Raw genomic sequence first — 19,695 nt, 5'->3', positions numbered from 1 at the left:
GCGATAGCAAAATTACATAATACATAAGATAACTTTTTTTAAAGTTGAAGGTAATAGACTTTGGTCTTTGTTTAAACTCCATACTTCTTTCTTTGGATACAGATGGTATTCTCCATTGCAGATATCCTAAAATTGTCCCTGATTGTTGCATTGATGAAATGAACACATACATCAAGGTTGATCATTACCCCCATGTTGCTGTTATGGTGTACAGTATTTTTCTGCTTCTGCTCATCTCATTCAGCATCAGTTCATGCAAGTCTTTCTAGGCTTCTCCAAATTCCCATCCCTCCTGGTTTCTAATAGAACAATAGTTTTACATAACATACATACAGCACAATTTGTTCAGCTATTGCCCAATTGATGACATTCACTCGATTTCTAATTCTTTGCTACCACAAACAGAGATGCTATGAATATTTTTAAATAGTACTAGTGATGTTTTTACTCTTTTTTCATGATCTCTTCTGGATATAGACCCAGTAGTGTTATTTGCTGAATCAAAGCGTATGCACATTTTTTATTGCCCTTTAGGCATAATTCCAAATTGCTCTCCAGAAAGATTGGCTCAGTCCACAGCTCCATTAATAGTATATTACCATCCCAGATTTCCCACATCCCTTTTAAAATTGATTGTTGTCCTTTCTGTTCATATTGGCCAGTCTGAGAGGTGTGAGGTAGTATGAGCTTGACTTTCTTAGCTATCCACTATATCACACTGTCCTTTATTCAGTTAAAAATAGGCATACACATATATTATTTTTTAGAAAATTAACAACAAAAACAGAAAAAGATAAATTCCTAAATATGATTAGAAAGAAGTAAAATGAAAAACAAGAAAAGAATATAGAAGCATTGGCAAAATTCCAAGGTTGTTATTTAAAAAAAAAAGACTAATAGGGGCAGCTAGGTGGCACAGTGGATAGGGCACTGGCCCTGGAGTCAGGAGTCCTTGAGTTTAAATCCAGCCTCAGACACTTAATAATTACCTAGCTGTGTGGCCTTAGGCAAGTCACTTAACCCCATTTGCCTTGCAAAAAAAAATTTTAAAAGACTAATAAAATTGGTAAACCTTTACTTAACTTGTTTTTAAAAAAAGATGAAAATCAGATAAAAAAGAGATGGAATCACAGTATATAGCAAGAGAACCAACTTTACTTACAAAAAATATAATAATACCCATATTAACAGAATATGAAATAGAAGACTTTACCCAAACTCAGAAAACACAATGTAACAAATTATAAAAGTAGCGATAGGGAGGAAATACATTATAAGTATCATTCAAATACATTACAAATGAATTCTGTGAAACATTTAAAGAGCAATTAATACCTGTGCTACACAAATTGTATGGTTTACGTTTGAAATCAGGAAGACCTCAGTTTAGATTCTGACTTAGATACTAGTTATATGACCTTGAGCAAATCACTTAATCTCTGCCTCAGTTTCCTATTCTGTAAAATGTGGATTATAATGACACCTGTCTTACTGGGCTTTGGTGAGGATCAAATGAGTTAACCTAAAACACAGGTTTAGTTAACCTAAATATTTACCTTGCAAATCTTGAAATGCTATAAAAGTCCTATTACGCTAAACAATCCATTTCAACGTAGTCATTTGCCATTTTTGTAGTAATTGCATATCCCATAAGATAATGTATTCACTGGTTTGCTCAACTTATTCCTTACTCATATTGTAAAGTCATTTTTACAAGGGAAAAGGCTCACAAGGTAGGAAAGATGAAGGGTAAACATATTCAGAGATGGATATCATTTTATTTGTTTGCCTCAATTTCTTCCACTATAAAATGGCTCCCAATAAGAATCAAAGGAAATAATATTTGTGATGCCTCTCTCATGCTTCCCTTCCTGCCTTCTTCCTTTTCTTTCTTCCTTTTTTATTCTCTAGGCATGGTCAAATCTCAGTCTTCAGCAAATAAAGTAAGGGACATCCCAGTTTGCTTCCAAAATAAGCTAAAGCTTGCCTTTTCCCTTGATGATAAATAAAGCAAAGCATTATTAGTTTAGAATCTAAGAGAAATTTGAAAATGTGTGTGTGTGTGTGTGTGTCTACATTTTATAGTTATTTCTTAAACTGGCATGAAAAGGATGTGCCTGGTAAAATCTACCAAGTATAGATCCACCAGCCAAGGAAATCCTTTTGAGTGACTCTTCTAGTAATAGAATTTTAATATTTCTGAATATCAGTCTTTCTGCCATTCAGATTTTGTTTGTCAATTTGGAGAGGTATATGGTAGTTTTAGGATGTTCCTCCTCTTCTTCCTTTTCCCATGCTTATAGCGTCTGAGAAAATAAATGTACTGTGACAAATGAGATCTATGTGTCCCCATATTGTGGATCACAGAGAATACATTCCCTGTGATCTTGTAAGACTGGTTATTTTTTGAGCACCTGCTTTGTATGAAGGTTAGTCCTAGAAGCAAAGAAATTGGAATTGGAACGTACAGCCCTTGAGTCCTTCTGAAGATGAAAATCTTCTGAAGAAGGGATTGGATTTTAGGGCTGGTGGCTGGGACCAAGATAATTTATTTCACACACACCCCTTACTTTAGTGAGAAAATTAAGGACATTTGTTCTAAGCTCCCTCTTTTCCCTTTTTATTCATCTCAGAACCCCTTGAATATGGTAAGGAATGCCCTCTCCTCTTTTCCTATACTCTATGAAACTTTGAAGCAACGTGGAGAAGGGGGGTTAGAAGAAAATCATAGTAACTGGAAAAATGGTGATTATCCTTAGCAGTCCCAGGGAATTTAGAAGAGAGGATTTGTGGAGAAAGAGATCTGTTTTGTACAGATTGAATTTGAGCCTAGGGTCCTGGTGAAGATGTCCAAGAGACATCTGGTAGTATGGGACTAGAGATTAGGGGGAAATTTCGGGCTGAATACTTAGAACTGGAGACTTTTGTTCCTATTCTTTTTTTTTTTTTTTTTTTTTTTTTTTTTTTTTTTTTTTTTTTTTTTTTTTTTAGTTTCTGCAAGGCAAATGGAGCCCAAGGCCACACAGCTAGGTAATCATTAAGTGTCTGAGACCAGATTTGAACTCAGATACTCCTGACTCCAGGGCCAGTGCTTTATCCATTACACCACCTAGCCACCCCTGTTGCTATTCTTCTTGTTGAGACATTTGGGTTAAAGTATCTTGTCCAGGATCATACAAGCTAATAAGTGACTGAAACTGGGTTTGAACTCAGATCCTCCTGATTCGAAGGCTAGTACTCTATCCACTGAACCACCCACCAACCCTGGGAGAAATCTTTATAAAGAGTCATTTGACCTCATGGGAGGTGATAGAGATCACCAAGAGACTGTGTGAAAAGATAAAAACAGAAAAGGCCCTGGATAGAGCCCTTAGACTATCCAGACAGCTAGACTTAGCCAGACAGCTGAAAGAAGAACTAAGAGACAGCAGCATCACTATGTAGTAAAGAGTGAACAAAAAGATTTAAACAGAGGAGTTGTTCTAACTTGTCACAAACATTTTCCTTGATAAAATTCATTTATTCAAGCAAAAATAATTATGAATGTTTCAAGTCATATTCCCAATCTTAGACATTTAGTAGATGTGTGACTTTGGCAAAGCCATTTCACCCTGTTTGTCTCAATTTACTCTTTTGTAAAATGAGTTGGAGAGGAAAATAAATGGCAAACCATTTCAGTGTCTTTGCCAAGTATACCCCAAATGAGGTCACAAAAAGAAGGACAAGCCTGAAACAATTGAACAATAAGGACAACAAACCTAATGCATTATCATTCAAAATTAATCAGATGACTGATTAAAGCACAAAAGCTAAAATGTGTTTATGCCATCTGGCATGCTTTTATTTTGGTGATAGAGGGAGAGGAAAGAGGACTTTATGTCCAGCCAACAATATGGATTTGGAACTTCCTAAAGGTTCGTAATATCTGAGAAGGAAAGAAAGGGGTAGGTAGCTTCAGGGCAGAATGCTGAAAAGGTGCCTTGGGCTCTGGCTGTTTGTTTGTTTTCTAGGTACAAGTTTATGTTGTGTTGCAACTTGCATTCAGTAAGAGGAAGAGAAGACTTCCAGTAGGCTGAGGAGGCAAACCATAGACAAAACTGAATCACTGACAGAAAGGAGGAGGAGAGGAAGGCTTCTCCTCCCTATCCTCTGTAACAGGAGTCTGTCTTGCTTGTGCAAATCTCTGGGCTTCTCCTTGGAGACTGATTGGTTCCTATCCCACCTTGTCCTAAGCTGATATTAAAAATGCGCAATAGAATCAAATTAATGGTGTTTTCCCTTCTTTCTACCTAGTTGAGGCAAGTCACAGTCCCTTTAGTGATTTCATTCTAGAGGAAGAAATATTTTTGCCTAGTAGTCTTGATATATTTCTGTTTTATCAAGAAGGAAAGAAATAGAATAGAATTTCAGGACCTTCAAAACATCTAGTCCTGTCATATGATAGATAAGAAACTGACCCAGAGAATTTACATGATTTGCTAAAGGTCACCCAGTTACTTCATGGCAGTCAAACTTTGAACCCATCTCTCCTGACTCAAGGTCCAAAGTGATTTCCAGTGAACTTGTGCTCTCTGTGGGAAAGTAGGCAGATGCTTATGGATATTTTGAATAAATATAATCATACCACAATACCATTATTTGGGAATTTTCTTTCTTTCCAAGGAAGTTGCTAACCAAGGTCTACTTTCCGAAGTAGATTCTTAAAGATGCATTTCAGAATACATTGGAATTTCTTTTAAGGTCATTATATTCTCTCTGACAGATAATAGCAATTGGCATTTAAGTTAGCTTAGTGTTCAAAAAACACTTTGTTTACATTATCCTGGACTCTTACAAGTGCCCTGAGAAGTAGGCATTGTCTTATATGTACTTCTTTGTGTATACTGTGACTTCCCTAATTGAATTTAAAATGTAGTAAGAGTACATGTATATGGGGAAGTGGATAGAGAGCTGGACTCCAGCAGGAAGACCTGAATTATATACTTTCTGACCTTAGATATTTCCTAACTATGTGACCTTGGTCAAAGCACTTAAACTTCATCAGTTATTCAAAACAGTTTATAAGCTACTACAAAAAGTTCCCAAGTTACTACATAAAATTCCCAGGTGACTACTAAAGGATCATAGCTTAAGTTCTTTAGGAGAAGCAGCAAGATAGTTTTCTTAGCAGCAAGAAAAGAGTGGGAGAGTTTGGGGAATCATGCTCCCCAGAGCAGGCTGGCTTCCCAAAGGAAGACAAGCAAGTAGGGCATAAGGAGAAGAAAAGAGCAAAGAAGCAGGAGAGTTTGAGGAACAATGCTCCTCCTAGAGCAGGATGCCTGCCCTCCAAAGGAAGTCCAACTGCTATGAAATTTACTCATTTTCCTGACCTATAACATGGAGAGTCCATAAAAGTACCTAATCCCAGTACTGTTGAGAGGATCAAATGAGATAATAATCGTACAATTCTTAGCACTATGCCGAGTGTAGAGTAAGAACTTTGATATAAAAATTAGCTATTGTCATCACTATTATTATTATGTAAGATCCTGGAAGACAGTTTTATCTGTGAGTGTGCCTAGTAATCAGTAGGTATTTGATAGTTGCTTGTTGCCTGATTGATTAAAAGACAACGAATGTTTAAGTGATTTACTCAGGGTCATTGGTGAGCATTAAGTCCAGCTCATCATAACTCCAGCCAGCACTTTCTTTTCTGCCCCAAGCCAGGTGTCTTCTGTTTATGTCTGTACTGAGAAGGGCAATTTGGAATATAGATAACCAAATAAGTCCATAGGTTTACACCTGATAGCCAGAGCAGCAATAGCTGAAAGCTGTGGGAAACAGTTTGTCTTTCAATATTTCATGAAAGCCAGTGAAGGGCATTTCATCTGACCCTCGTGCTAGCTATGAACAAGGGTATCTATGAGGATTAGAATCACAACATTGTGATTAATGAAATCTTGACATTTCTATAGCACTGTACAAAAAAGTTTTCCATTCATGATGTCTTTGGATCCTCACAGCAATTCTTTGAGGCTTAACTTACAGTTATTTATTATCCACATTTGACAGATGAGGTAACTGAGGATGAGACTTGCTGAAGATCCCATAGCTAATAACAATAGAACTAGGATTCAAACTAAATTCTTATCATCCCCAAATCCAGTGCCCTTTCCACAACAGCATAACTCCTGAACATGAATTAGTTTCTCTTTGGAGTTTATGATAATCTTGGTTATGAACGATGTGAATTTCCTGGGTAAATTTTTGGAAGGAAAGAAGCAAGATTTATTGGAGTGAAAGAAGACTATGAGAGATTGTCTAAGATATCTGTGAGGACAAGGAAGGACAGAGTGTGATGGACTAGGAAAATGACGGAGAGGTGTTTGATGAAGATGAGTCTAGAAGGAAAGAACCCAGAAGATGAAATTTGGGGCAGAGTAATGGAAAACAAGACATTTTAAATTTGATGTGGTAGAGATAGTTGAAAAGTAGTAGAAGGATTTCTTTTTTTAAAAATTATTTTTATTTTATTAAATATTTCCTAATTATATGTAAAAAAAATTTTAACAGTCATTTAAAGAAATTTTGAGCTCCAAATTCTCTCTCTCTCTGGCATTTCTTCCCTCCTTCTTTGAGAAGCAAGCTCTTTGATTTTGATAATATATGATGTCATACTAGTCATTTTTTCCATATCAGCCATGTTGCAAAAGAAAACATGAACAAAATAAAACAATTAAGATGAAGAAAAAAAATTTTTTTAATTATACTTCAATCTGCATTCAGAATTCATTAGAGATGATATCCATCAGGAGATGGAGAGCATTTTTCCTCATGGGTCCTTTGGAATTGTCTTAGTTCAGTGTCTTGATCATGAAAATAATTTTTTCAAAATTTTAAATGTTTATTGTTATGACAGGTAGGAAGAAGTAGTTCCAGAAAACTAACCAACTTATGAGTCAAATATGATAGTTCAGTGAGTGTCCCACACCTCCCCAAAATATAGGAGAAAAGTACTGGTTTTTATCTCTTTGCAGAGCCAAACTTGATTACAAATGATTACAAAGTCTCCAGTTTTCATTTTTGTTCTACTTTTCATTTTTATTGTTAATGATTATATCTCTTGTTTTCTTGTTTCTAATAATTTCTGTATCTGGTCATGTAAATTTCTTTTTTCTTTTCTGAGTTCTTCTATGTTTGTTTATCTGTTCTCAAGGTACAATAAATGTTTCATTATATATTCAGGTATGACAGTTTGTTTAATCCTTCCCCATGGGCATCTACTTTGTATCTAATTCTTTGATACCAAAAACAATCCCTGCTGTAATGAATTTTTTCTTGTGTATTATCTTATGCCCTCATTGGGTTATTTATCTAACTAGGGATCTCTGGACCCATGGAAATGCCCTTTAAAGCATGATTTAGACCCTATTTAGTCCTTCTCACCATCACTGTTCTAATTTATGAATGAATTTCAGGGAAGGCATAAATTGTAATGTATTAAGGATGGGAGATGTATAATTGACAGAAGTTTTGTTTGCTATTGTACCTATCATTTCATCAGTAGAGGGAATTCAAAAGGAGGAAACTTGCTCCACCATTGTAGATCACCACCTGCTATGTAGCTTGAGTAATCTATCTTGGGCCACTCAACTACTGTAAGTCAAAAGTAAGAATTAAGCTCTGGTCTTAGTGACTTCAAAGCTAGCTCAGGGTCCACTTTGCTTCTTAGTAGCTAAGGGCAGGATGAATCAAGTGCAAGCATTGCAGTTAGAAAATCCCAAGTTCAAACCCTACTTCAGAATTGAGCTTTGTGTCATTTGATTGTCCCTCAGTTTCCCAACTGTAAAATGAGGACCATAATAAACAATCAAATGTTATTAGGTTCAAATGAGTTAACTTCTATAAAGCATTTTTGCAAATCTTAAAGTGACATATAAATATGAACTATATTATTTATGTCCAGCTAGACATTACAGTGGATAGAATACTGGGCCTGGATTTTAATAGTGCCTAAATCTTACAGGGTAGGCAGCTAGGTAGTACAGTGGATAGACTGCTGGGTCTGAGGTCATGTAGACCTGAATGCAAATGCGACCGCAAATATTTAATAGCAATATAACCTTGGGCAAGTCACTTCACTCTGTTGCCCCAGTTTCTTCTTCTGTAAAGTGAATTGAAGAAGGAAATGGCAGACCACTTGAGTATCTGCCAAAAAAACAGCAATTGTGATTAAAAAAAGGGTAGGACATGACTAAAAAGCTTCTTATAGATTTGTTGTGAGGATCAAATGAGTTAACATGGGTAAAGTGCTTTGTAGAACTTAAAATGTTAGGTAAATACTAGCTATTATTAGTAGTAATTAATTCAGTGTTCATCTTAGATCTTAAAAAGCTAATGTTCTGAAAATCAATAATCAAGGTGTGGAGATGAGAGTCAATGAGGACAATATAGTATGATGGAAAGATTCATGGATGAGAAACCTCGTATGAAGGTTGTTTCATGAAGCATGGTACAGGAGAAAGAGAAGACTAACCCTGGAGTCAGAGGATCTAGGTTTGAATCCTCCTTCTGACATAGATTAATGGTGCAACCTTGGGCAAACTGGGCCCCAGTTTCCTCATCTCTAAGATCAGTGAGTTGGTCTCAGTGACTTCTGAGGATCCTTCCATTTATCTATGATCCTGTGATTCAGTGGCATATATAATATTTGAAGACTAAATAATATCTGAGGTTGATTTTCTAAAATTTCACATATCTGACAATAGATTATAACTCAAAAGTTAAAATTTTGTTTAAAAAGGAAATATCTGATAACTGTAGTCCTTTTTGACCTAAAAGTAACACAAGGGAATAAATTCAGTTACTTGTCAGTGCTTAGTGAAAGGTTCTAATTAATCAAGATAACATTTCACACTATATATATGATATAAAAAATGTTGTTGTTAAGTCGTTTCAGTCTTATCTGACTCTGCATGACCCTATTTGAGGTTTTCTTGGCTGAGATACTGGAGTGGTTTGCCATTTCCTTTTCCAGCTTATTTTGCAATTGAGGGTAAAGTGTCTTCCTGGGTCACACAGCTAGTAGCTGAGTGTCTGAGATTGAATTTGAACTCCGGTATTGACTAAAGACCCTGCACACTATCCACTGTGCCAGCTAGCTGCCCATCTATAGGTGATTCAGAATTACAGATTTGTTGTGATTCTAAAATTGAGGAATTTAACATTTCCTTTCTAAAACTGAATAATTTAGTACATTTCCTTTGCATCAGTTTGACTTTCCAAAAACAATTTTGTTTATTGTTAAGGGAATTGTAATATCACAGAAACTGAAGGAAATGTTTTAAAAGTTGGCCACTTTTTCCCATAGGATGTAAAATGAGGATATCAACAACATGATACTAAAGTGATATGGTTACTAAAGTAGAATTATCAGCAATAGTAAATTTCATATTGACTAGTACTTGAATATGCCATCTCCACACTGGGAGTTTGTCACCTGGGAGTACTGAGGTTGGCCGCCTATGAGGAAAAAGAAGCTTGCAAAGGGAGAGGGAGTATTAGTCCAATAAATATATTATCCTAATAAAATATTCTAAAAGTAGTAATATGAGTGAAAAGATGTTGTTGTGCATTAAATATAGTTTTCTTTGTGAAAAAATTAATCTGTTTTACTTTTGAAGTAGCCAGTGGGCCTTAACAAGCCCTAACCTCTTAGGCAGTTCTTCAAGATGGTAAGTTGCAAAGCAGCTACTCATCTGCTTTGGTGGAGGGGTTTTTCTCATCTGGGAGTTCCCTTTGTCAGATCTCTCATAGGTTCTATCTCTATCTTATTTTGATTCTATATCTTTTTAGGCCTGTGTGTGGAAAATTCCAGAGTTTATTTCTTTTCATGTTGAATCTTTAAAGGTACAAGAAGTTTAAAGCCCGAGGATCCATGTTCTGACCAAGTTGGGAACCCCCCCCCCATTCCCTTGGAATTAAGTAAGAAAACAGTTGGGAGTCATGTGGAGTGTTGTCATCTGTTGAGATGACAGGGCCCTTTAGCGAATTATAGATCATTCAATGTGCAGATTCTTATCATTATTATTTTTAATAATGACGGTCGCATCACACAGTTATCTGAGGTTTCCAGTTATCCTCCAGCCTCCCTTGGAAGTGCAGTATGACTGCTGATAGTGTTCCCATTTGCCTCTTGAGAGTAGCCACAGTACAAGATATGAACAGGGTGCTAGCCCTGGAAGCAGCAGCACCTAGACCCAGAATTGGCTACCCCAGGTGGGCAGAGAACCCTCCAGTAGGCTGCTGCCAGTGGGCAGCTGTGCAAGTGAGGGCATCAGTTCACAGGAGGGCAGCAGTGGGCAGGAGGGCAGTTGTGCAGCCAGGTTTGCCATGTTCCCCAGCCTTCCTTTCTTTGATTTAGAGTTGCGACCACTTTGTTTGTAGGAAGGAAATTGCTTCCTTTAGCTGCTGGGATCAAGCAGTAAATTTAAATTTATGTAAATAGCTATGCAAAGTAGGCATCAACTCTTCTAATCTTGGAAAGTTGCCAAATGGCCCAGTTACTGTAGTAGAAGGGGCTCTCTAGGACTAGGCAAATGAGGCAGAGATAGTAATTTATGAATACAATATGTTGGATTTAATGGTACCTATCCAGCAGGGCTTAGCAGTAGGACATAAGTTAGTTTGATTTTTGAAAAGGAGCCTGAGGGCAGTTCATGACTGCCTGAAGGTGAGTGGCAAGCAAGGAGAATCCACATTCATCATTGCATCAATAAAGCAGCTGATGACAAAAGGCTTGATGGAACCTGCTAGGGCTAGACAGTCCCTGGGTGAAGGTGGTAGCACAAGTTCATTTAAATTAAAAATGATAAGAACAAAATCCAGTTCATTTTGAGCTCAGATTGACAAAGAAAGGGCATGTCATTTCCTAGTTAATTCTTTAAACCAAATATTTGGCATATAAATTCAAAAACAGACAGTGACAAAGACTGACACTTATTTGTGATTTTTAAAAATGCAGCATCAAATCAAATTTACTGGTTCAAGCAGTGAAATTACTATATGATTGCTGCAACCTTTTAGTGGATAATTATGACTTTTGACCGTCAAGTCAATATTATCTCTAAACTTTGGAGCAATACTTCTTTTAACTGTAGGATCAATTTATAAATTTCATTTTGCCACTTGTTCATTCCATTAACATGTATTTATTATTGCTGTGGTCTCTGACACCACACAAGTACAGACCTCATAGATGTATTTAGTGAGCAGTTTCTGTGAAAAGAGGACTTGGGATTTTAGTGAGCCTGCAAGCACAATGGGAATCAGTGGTATGATGTGACAACCACAAACCCCTTGCAATCTAAGACCAACATATTGAAGGAGATAATCATCTAGATGTACATCTAGATATACTCAGCCCTGTCAGGACACACATGCAGCTTTTTGTATGGTCTGGGCTCTGCAATTTCAGGAAGAACATTGACAATCTCTAATAGATACAGAGAAGGACAAGTATTATGAGGGAATCCAAATCTATGTTTTATGAGAATTGGTTCCAGAAATTAGGAACACTTAGCTAGGAGAACAAGAAACTTGGAGGAAAATACTTGTGCTTTTCAAATAATTGAAAGGTTATCATGTGGAAGAAAGATCAGACTTATTCATTGTTGTTGTTCTGGCATTCAGTCATGCCCAGTGATTTAAGATCCCATGGATCCCATATATGCCAGGCCTTTCTATCTTCCATAATCTCTCGAAGTCTGTCCATGTTTATATTCATTGTTTATGATACCATCTATCCATCTCATCCTCTGCTGTCCTCTTTCCCAACATCAGGGTCTTTTCAAATGAGTCCCATCATCTCATTATGTGCAGCTTCAGCATTTGATCTTTCAGTGAAGAGCCTAAGTTAATTTTTTAAAAATTTATCTCAGTTTAACTGTACTGAGGGATGGAAGCTAATAGACATAGCTAAACATGGGAATGGAAACAATTCCTAACCCTTAAAGTTAGTAATAAGTTCTTCAACACCAGGAGTCTTTAAGCAGAGGCTGAATGACCCATTGTTGAAAACATTGGAAAAAATAGTAATATTTCAGGTAGGAGTTTATTTAAAATGAATTAGAGACTATCAGTCCATAAAGTTTCAGTAGTATTATTTTTATAAGCTTTTTCTGTTTGGTATATTTATGTAAAAATACCTTGAGTTCCTACAAAGAAAGATTTAACACAGAATATCAGGGTTGGAAAAAACACAAGAAGTTAGCTAGTTCAACCTTCCATTCAGTGTAAATCAAAATTATATAGTCCTAGTCATGGGGGGAAAAAGTCACTTCTTTTGGGGAGGCTACCTCTGTCTTTTTGGAATTGAGCTGATATTTAGGAAATTCTTCCTTGTGTTGAGTTAAATTATACTAACTAGTCCCTGTCCCACTTCCAGGCCTTGGATTATGCTGTTCCTTCCATTCTTACTGACCTCCCTTTCTCTTTCCTCCTGAAATCTTACAGGCCAGACTCTTCCTGACCTCCATTGTATGTTCACCAGTTTATAAATATTTTTTAAACTCTTCTTATGTGCTAGGCCTTGTGATAAGCACTGAGAATGAAAAGAAAGGCTAAAAAAAATAATACTATCCCTGTTCTCGAGAGGCTTATTGTCTAATGGGTGAGAGCCTTGTGGTATGTCACTACAGTGCTCCATGTAAGATGACATAGATCAGATAATCACTGTGTTTGTCCATTGAGATAGTTTTACTATTTACTACTATTTTATATTATTCAGGTCTCCTGCCAGGAATCTTGTTCACAAAATTAAAATGAAAGATTTCTTCAGCTGCCTTATTGAAATAAAAATCCACTTTGTCCTTGGCATCCCACTGATGCCCTATCCAAAATGTTAGATTAACTTGCTGTTACTTAATTAGGGTCATAGAATTTGGAACTGGCCAGTACCTTAGCAGTCATTTTGTCCAATGCCCTTATTTTGCAAATGAGGAAACAAACCCAGAGAGGTGATGGGACTTTGCCAAGATAGTAGGTGGCCAAGATAGGATTCGGACTTATACAAATCCTCAAACTCTATAGCTCTTGTTCTCTATGCTAATATTCTACCCTTGTTTTTAGGGAATTCATACAGATTTCCAAAAATCCTAATTTTCATTTCTTGGTTTTAATAACAAATTATGTGAACTCATGGAGCAAAGCAAGCCGAACCAAGAGAACAGTGCTCCACAGTGAGTGCAAATAACAAATGGAAAAGTTCACTAAAATTCTGAGCAACAGAAAAATTATTAAAGATCAAGGAGAAAGGACAAAAGTATGAAACAGATTTTCCTTTTGACACACAGGTAGAAGACTACTAGAGTAGAATATCCTGCACATTTTCAAACATCATCTCTGTATTAGATATTTTTGTTTTACTGTTCTTTGCCATGAGTAAGGATGCAATCCAGAAGAGAATGGGGAATACCTGTGAAGATAAAAATATCATGGCATCTTAGATTTAGAGCTGGGAGGGAAGCATCAGTAAAAGGTATCTTTTTTTTTTCCTGAGGCAATTGCAGTGAGTTGGGATCTGAACTTGGGTCCTCCTGACTTCAGGTCTGGTGTTCTCTTCATTGTGCCATCTACCTACCCCAAAATGTATCTTTTTTAAAAAGAAAATATTTCAGAAGTAACAGGGAAGACTTATAGGAAGTAATGCAAGTAAAATGAACAGTACTGGGACAGTTAACCCAGTGAGACATAATGGGCTGAAAGAGATTGTAGAGGGGAATCTACTCTAATTCCTTTATTATAGAGATGGGGAGACTGATTTCCCAGAGAAATTATAACTTGCCTACATTCCCACAAGTGGCAGAGTTGGAACCTGAACCTTGGACCTTCATTCCAGTTCCACTACACAGGGAACTGACCTAAAGTTTAATAACCTATACAGAAGGAGGAAATTGCATAGAACGAATAAGCTGATCTCAAGAAGCAAGAAAACCTACCTGTATAATCTTGGACAAGACATTTAACTTCCCTGGGCCTCATTTTCCTCAACTGTGAAATGAGAGGAGTTGGAATAGATATCCTCTAGGCCCCCTTCCAAGGGGCAGCTAGCTAGGTGGTGCTGTGCATAAAACCCCAGACCTAAAATCAGGTGGATTCATCTTCCCACATTCAATATGGCCTCAAACATTTGTTAACCAAATGAACCTGAGCAAGTCCTTTAACCTGTTTGTCTTAGTTTCCTCATCTGTAAAATAAGTTGGAGAAGGAAGGCAAATTATTCCAGTGTCTTTGCCAGGAAAATCCCAAATGGTGAATATTAAGAGTTGGACACAACTGAAATGACTGACCAGCAAAAAATGCCCTTTTCAACTCTGTATGTTTGATTTTTTGATCCATAGTCCCATGCAAAGAAAAGAAGACTTCAGGCAAAGATAACAAAGTAAAAGGTTTCTGCTGGGCCCAGCTTCCCAGAGAAACACCCCCAGCAAAAAAAAAAAAAGATAATAAAGCACCATATGAATAAAGATTCAATAAAATCAAAGATAAACACCATCAGCAATAGCAAACAGTAAGCAAGCTCCTTCATCCAGTCCAGAACTGCACAAGAAGATGGCAGCAAGCCTACTGGCTCTGTGGTTGGGGGCCCCAAGCCAGTATGATCTCAGGTCCTGGCCTGTGCAAGCTGTAGAAAGGAAAGAAGCCAATCCTTAGGATGTGACTACCAAGGAGACAGATGGACTGAGACACCTGGCATGTGTCTTCCAGGAAGCCTGATGCAGCTGACCTCTGATATCAAGTCAGGACCATACCAAGGGACTGAACCAGCTCCTAGTAAGTGCCTGCACAATGAGACAGAGATGAAACAGATATGAATGCATTCTGGATGACTAGGAGACAGAAGGAGGAGACAGGGATTGAAGCAGAATTCAGGTTCTAGACCCAGCTCCTTGTCCCATACCTCAGGGTGGCAGAAGAATACAGGGAGCAGTAACCAGAACTGAACTTTTCCATCCAGAACTATGGCAGAGTAAAAGCAATGGTATCCAAACTGTAGTTGAGACTTTATCTGTGGACTGGTTACTTCATCAAAGGAATAAGAGCTTGACCTTAGTACAATGTCTCAATCCAAGAACTGAGCAAACAGAAGAAAGCTATCCAAAAAATGAAGAAATGCTGTAGGATACGAGAAGCTAAACAGGTATATCCAGAAGAAGAGATTATATTTGCAGTGAATACATCCAAGCTAAGCCCCAGAAAAAAAAGGGAAAAAAAATGAATTGATCACAAAGATTTCCAGGACTGGATGGAAGAAATGAAGTAAGGAATTTTTATTAAAGTGAAATTAAAATTTCAGAGGAAAATTGGAAGTAGGATAAATGGCTTCAAACAAAAATGGAAATACTGAATTCCCCCTCCCCCCCGAAAGAAAATGAAACAAATAAGAACTCAATGACTCCAGGAGACAAGAAATACTTGGAGAGACTGGGGGAAAGAAAAAGAAAGAACATAGAAGACATCCACTATCAAAAGCAACTGAGAGAGTTTTAAGCACCATTAGACATCCTGGAAATCATGACCAAATAAAAACTGCAAGATATAATATTTCAAGAAATCTTTGAAAAACACCACCCAGAACTATTAGAGCCATAGACCAAAGTGAAAATAAAAATCCCAAACTGAACACTTTCAGAAATGTATTAGTTAAGAATTGCAGTGTTGAGGATGTCACAGCAGCCTCCCAGGTGGAAGCTCCTGCCCGTGTCCTCAGCTACCCAGGCCCGCCACCCATGGGCCTCCTCCCCGCTCCCACTATGCCCTGGAGCGGGCCATGCTGAGGCTCTGGGCAGCGCTCCCCAGAGTCGCAATGGGTGTCCTCAGCTGCGGCGGTGCCCACCACCTGGGCACCACCATGTTCTACGCCGTCAAGAAGGGTCGCAAGACCAGCGTGTTCCCCAACTGGAGTGAATGCCAAGCACAAGTGAACCAATTTCCTGCTGCTCAGTTCAAGAAGTTTGCTACTGAGGATGAGGCTTGGGCCTTTGTCCGAAATACTTCAAGCCCTGAACCTACAACAGAGGACCCCAAAGTGAAACCAAACAAGAGACCCTGTGAATCATCAGATGAAGATGAGCCTTGCAAAAAAATTGCAAAACAGATTCCAAACCTTTACTTAGCAAAGATAAATTTTCTTACATGGGAGATGCAACCGTGATTTACACAGATGGCTGCTGCTCCAGTAATGGGAAGAGGAAAGCAAGAGCAGGCATTGGTGTTTGTTGGAGACCAGGCTATCCCTTAAATGCAGGTGAAAGACTTCCTGGGAGACAGACAGATCAAAGAGCAGAAATACATGCTGCCTGTAATCAAAACATCAGTAAGCTGGTTCTCTACACAGATAGTATCTTTACTATAAATGGTATGACGAATTGGGTTAAAGACTGGAAGAAAAATGGCTGGAAAACAAGCACAGGAATAGATGTGATTAACAAAGAAGACTTCATTAAGCTTGATAAATTTATTCAAGGCATAGATATTGAGTGGATGCACATTCCTGGTCATTCAGGGTTTCCAGGCAATGAAGAAGCTAAAAAATTTCAAGATTCAACTTAGTATAATTTTTAAAATCTAATTAAAGAGCAAACCAAGTGAAAAAAAAAAGAATTGCAGTGTTTATAGATCAAAGAAAAGACATTGCAAGCATTCAGAAAGAAAGAATTCAAGTATAAAGGAATTACAGGATATTATGTTAGGCTATGTTGCAATTAGAGTAAAGAAAAAATCTTGAAATACTGAATGTTCCCCCTTCCCCCCAAAAGAGAAGGAATAAGGCTTAATAACCAACAATCTGGATAAAGTAAATATAATCTTATGAGAAAGGAATTTTTAGTTGAATAAAATAATTCCTAATGAAAAGACCCAAGCTGAGCAAAGTCTTTGAAATATAAACATAGCAGAGCATAGGAGAAACACAGAGAGGTAAAATTGAACAATATGAACAACTAAATGATTATTAAGTATTAAATTCTAAGGGGGGGGAAGGGACAAAGTGTGCAGAATTCTATCTTCAGAGATCACTAAAAGATTAAAGAAAGGTTAAATATCAGGGTCTGCAAGTGGTTTTATTCTATTTTCAGATTTTCAGAGGAGGAGAAAGAAACTAAATACTTTAAGGCAGAAATAAAATGTTTGAGGTTAGAACTTACTGTTTCTCATAATTGGGATGTACCAGAAGATTATACAAATATGAAGTTGAGATTGTGGGGTAGCAGGCTTTTCATGAACTTTACTCTTCTTATCTGAACTGATCAAAGGAGAACTGAATGTAGAGAACTATGTGACTATACACACATAAAAAGCAGCCTGGTATAGAAATACATTATATCCAACAGGGAAATACTCCAGGGACTAGGAGAGGATAGTAATGTTAGAGAACAGTCAAATAAATTCCACTTGATCATAAGACAGCATGAATTTAAAAGATGACTGAGAAAAGTACCTGATCCAGACAGATCAGACTTTTTGCTGTTGTTGCTGTTGCTGTTTATTATGAAAACAAAACAAATGTCCCGGTTGAAGGGTCCATGATTACCAAAATCATCAAAAAGTACTTAACCTTTTTTTTGTTCAGTTGTGTTGGGGCCAATACTGCAGTAAGAAAAGCTTAAACTACTTTACTTATTTTTTGAGTGACTGACATTTACAGGAATATATACTAGAAAAGTCACATTTATAAAAAGTTTAAGAAAAGATTTACTGTAAACTTGCATGCACATCATATAGAAAAGTAGCATTTTAAATTTGAAGAAAAACTTTGGAAGTGTTATGCCAGTATCATGGAATAGTGCTGAAACCATACATGTTAAATCCTACATTGTTGGATTTGTGTCTTTTTTCTCCAAACAATTGCAAAAGATGTAAATGCTGTAAAAATGTATCTTTACAGTTTAAAAGCAAGATAATAGTGCCCAGTGTGAGAAATTTTCTCCTAAGTAAATTTTGAATTCTGTTGAAGGCTAACCTTTATGAGTTTACTTGTACTTGAGAATGGTTATGTCCTTTTTCGATCTCTTATTAAAAAGCTTTTTTTTGTAATGCCCAACCTGACCCATCTTTTTTTTTTTAAATCCTTTCCCCAAAAAAGAAAATTTTCTACAGTTTTCAGTACTAGGATGATTCTAATTAGATAACTGTACTCATCCTTACCACAGAGGAAATGGTAAATAATCCACAACCTGATATTGAGTTTGTTGAGAAGTTCCCTCCTCCTTTCCTTCCAAGGGTAAAAAAAAGTATACTCGATTTTGTAGTGAACACACCATTTTTGAAACCTTGAAACCATAACCAAAAATTCATTGAACTGTCCACAGGATAGTTTGACCTAGGAGCACTATTTCTAGCTATATACTCCAAAGTGGTAGGGCAAAGACAGAAGGAAAGAGTCCTTCTGTTCAAAGCTCTTTATTAATATCTACTTTTTTTGTTGTAACTAAGATAAACTTTGAATGCACATCAATTAGGGAATGGCTCAACAAACTAGTACATTAATGTAACAGAGTACAGTATTAAACCATAGGAAATAACAAAGGGCTCAGATTGAGAGAAACCTGTGAAGATTTGTCAGAAAAGAGATATGAGCAAAGTACATAGTACACCCAAAGAAAAACATCTTTAAATGGTGATTTAACTCTGTTCATGCAGTGACCATTCATGACTACAGAAGATTGATGAGAAAGTATGCTTCTCACTTTTGGGAGAGAAGTGATAGACTAGAGGTACAGAATGAGACTTTTATTTTCTCCTGTAGCTAATGTGTTGATTTTCTTTGCTTGGATAAACTTATTTGTTACAAGGAAAGATTTCTCTTTGGAGTAGAGTAAGGAGTTGCTGGGTTGTTGTGACACTAATGCAAAAGGTGTAGAGTATCAAACTATTAAAAATAAAATATGTGTATGTATAGATAGATATGAAGAGGCATAGAAGAGAATAACCCACAAGCAGGATAGTGTTGTATTAAATTCAGTATACATTTTTGGAAAAAGTAGATATCAGAAATTTATAGTTTCATATGCAATCCCCTTCTTTTATGTATTGAAATTTTACTGCTTGTAATAATTATAGTCATTATTTTAAAAAAAAGAATTTAAGAAAAATAAAAGGAAATCAGTTTCACATTTAGCTTTTTCCAGTTGGTATATCACTATGGCTTCAGAGCTTCATCTAACTCTGTGATCTTGGGTCTGTTGTTTGATCTTTTTAGAACCCAATTTCCTCATGTAAAATGATGCTAGAACTAGATGTCTTAGCCTCAAGTTTTCTCATCTCTAAAATCTCTAAACTGCTTCACCAGGTTGTTGCAAAGATTCAAATAAGATAATATTAGGATTTTAATATAAGATTTTAGCTATTTTCAATATTAATAATTTCTTATTGAATGAGCTTTGAAACCTTACAACTTTTTTCAAGTCTATGATCCCATGATTCTTCTAGCATCCCATATTTTGTGATTTCCCATGCTAGACGATATGGAAACCCAATCTGAAGAGATTTACTTGCTCTACTATACAGTAATACTTAATTGCTTTAACTCTAGAAATGCTTATTCTTACTCTTTTTAACAATGCAGATTACTTATCCAAGCTTACCCAATCCTGTGTGTAACTCTTTCCCACTAAGCATCTCCTGCCCTTCCCCATAGTATACTAGGACTTTACTTAC

General features: G+C 36.7%; 1 protein-coding gene and 1 pseudogene across 1 annotated transcript in view; both read left to right on the top strand.

Moving 5' to 3' along the window:
• Window positions 1–19,695, top strand: part of SHB (SH2 domain containing adaptor protein B) — a 353,413-nt gene that overhangs the window by 70,894 nt on the left and 262,824 nt on the right. The gene's annotated exons all lie outside the window — the stretch shown is intronic.
• LOC141502771 (ribonuclease H1 pseudogene) overlaps window positions 2,987–19,695 on the top strand; it is a 28,915-nt pseudogene continuing 12,206 nt past the window's right edge.

The sequence above is a fragment of the Macrotis lagotis genome, chromosome X (genome assembly GCF_037893015.1).
Source record: "Macrotis lagotis isolate mMagLag1 chromosome X, bilby.v1.9.chrom.fasta, whole genome shotgun sequence".
Lineage (NCBI taxonomy): Eukaryota > Metazoa > Chordata > Mammalia > Peramelemorphia > Peramelidae > Macrotis > Macrotis lagotis.
This window is presented reverse-complemented; position numbering and strand designations above follow the sequence as displayed.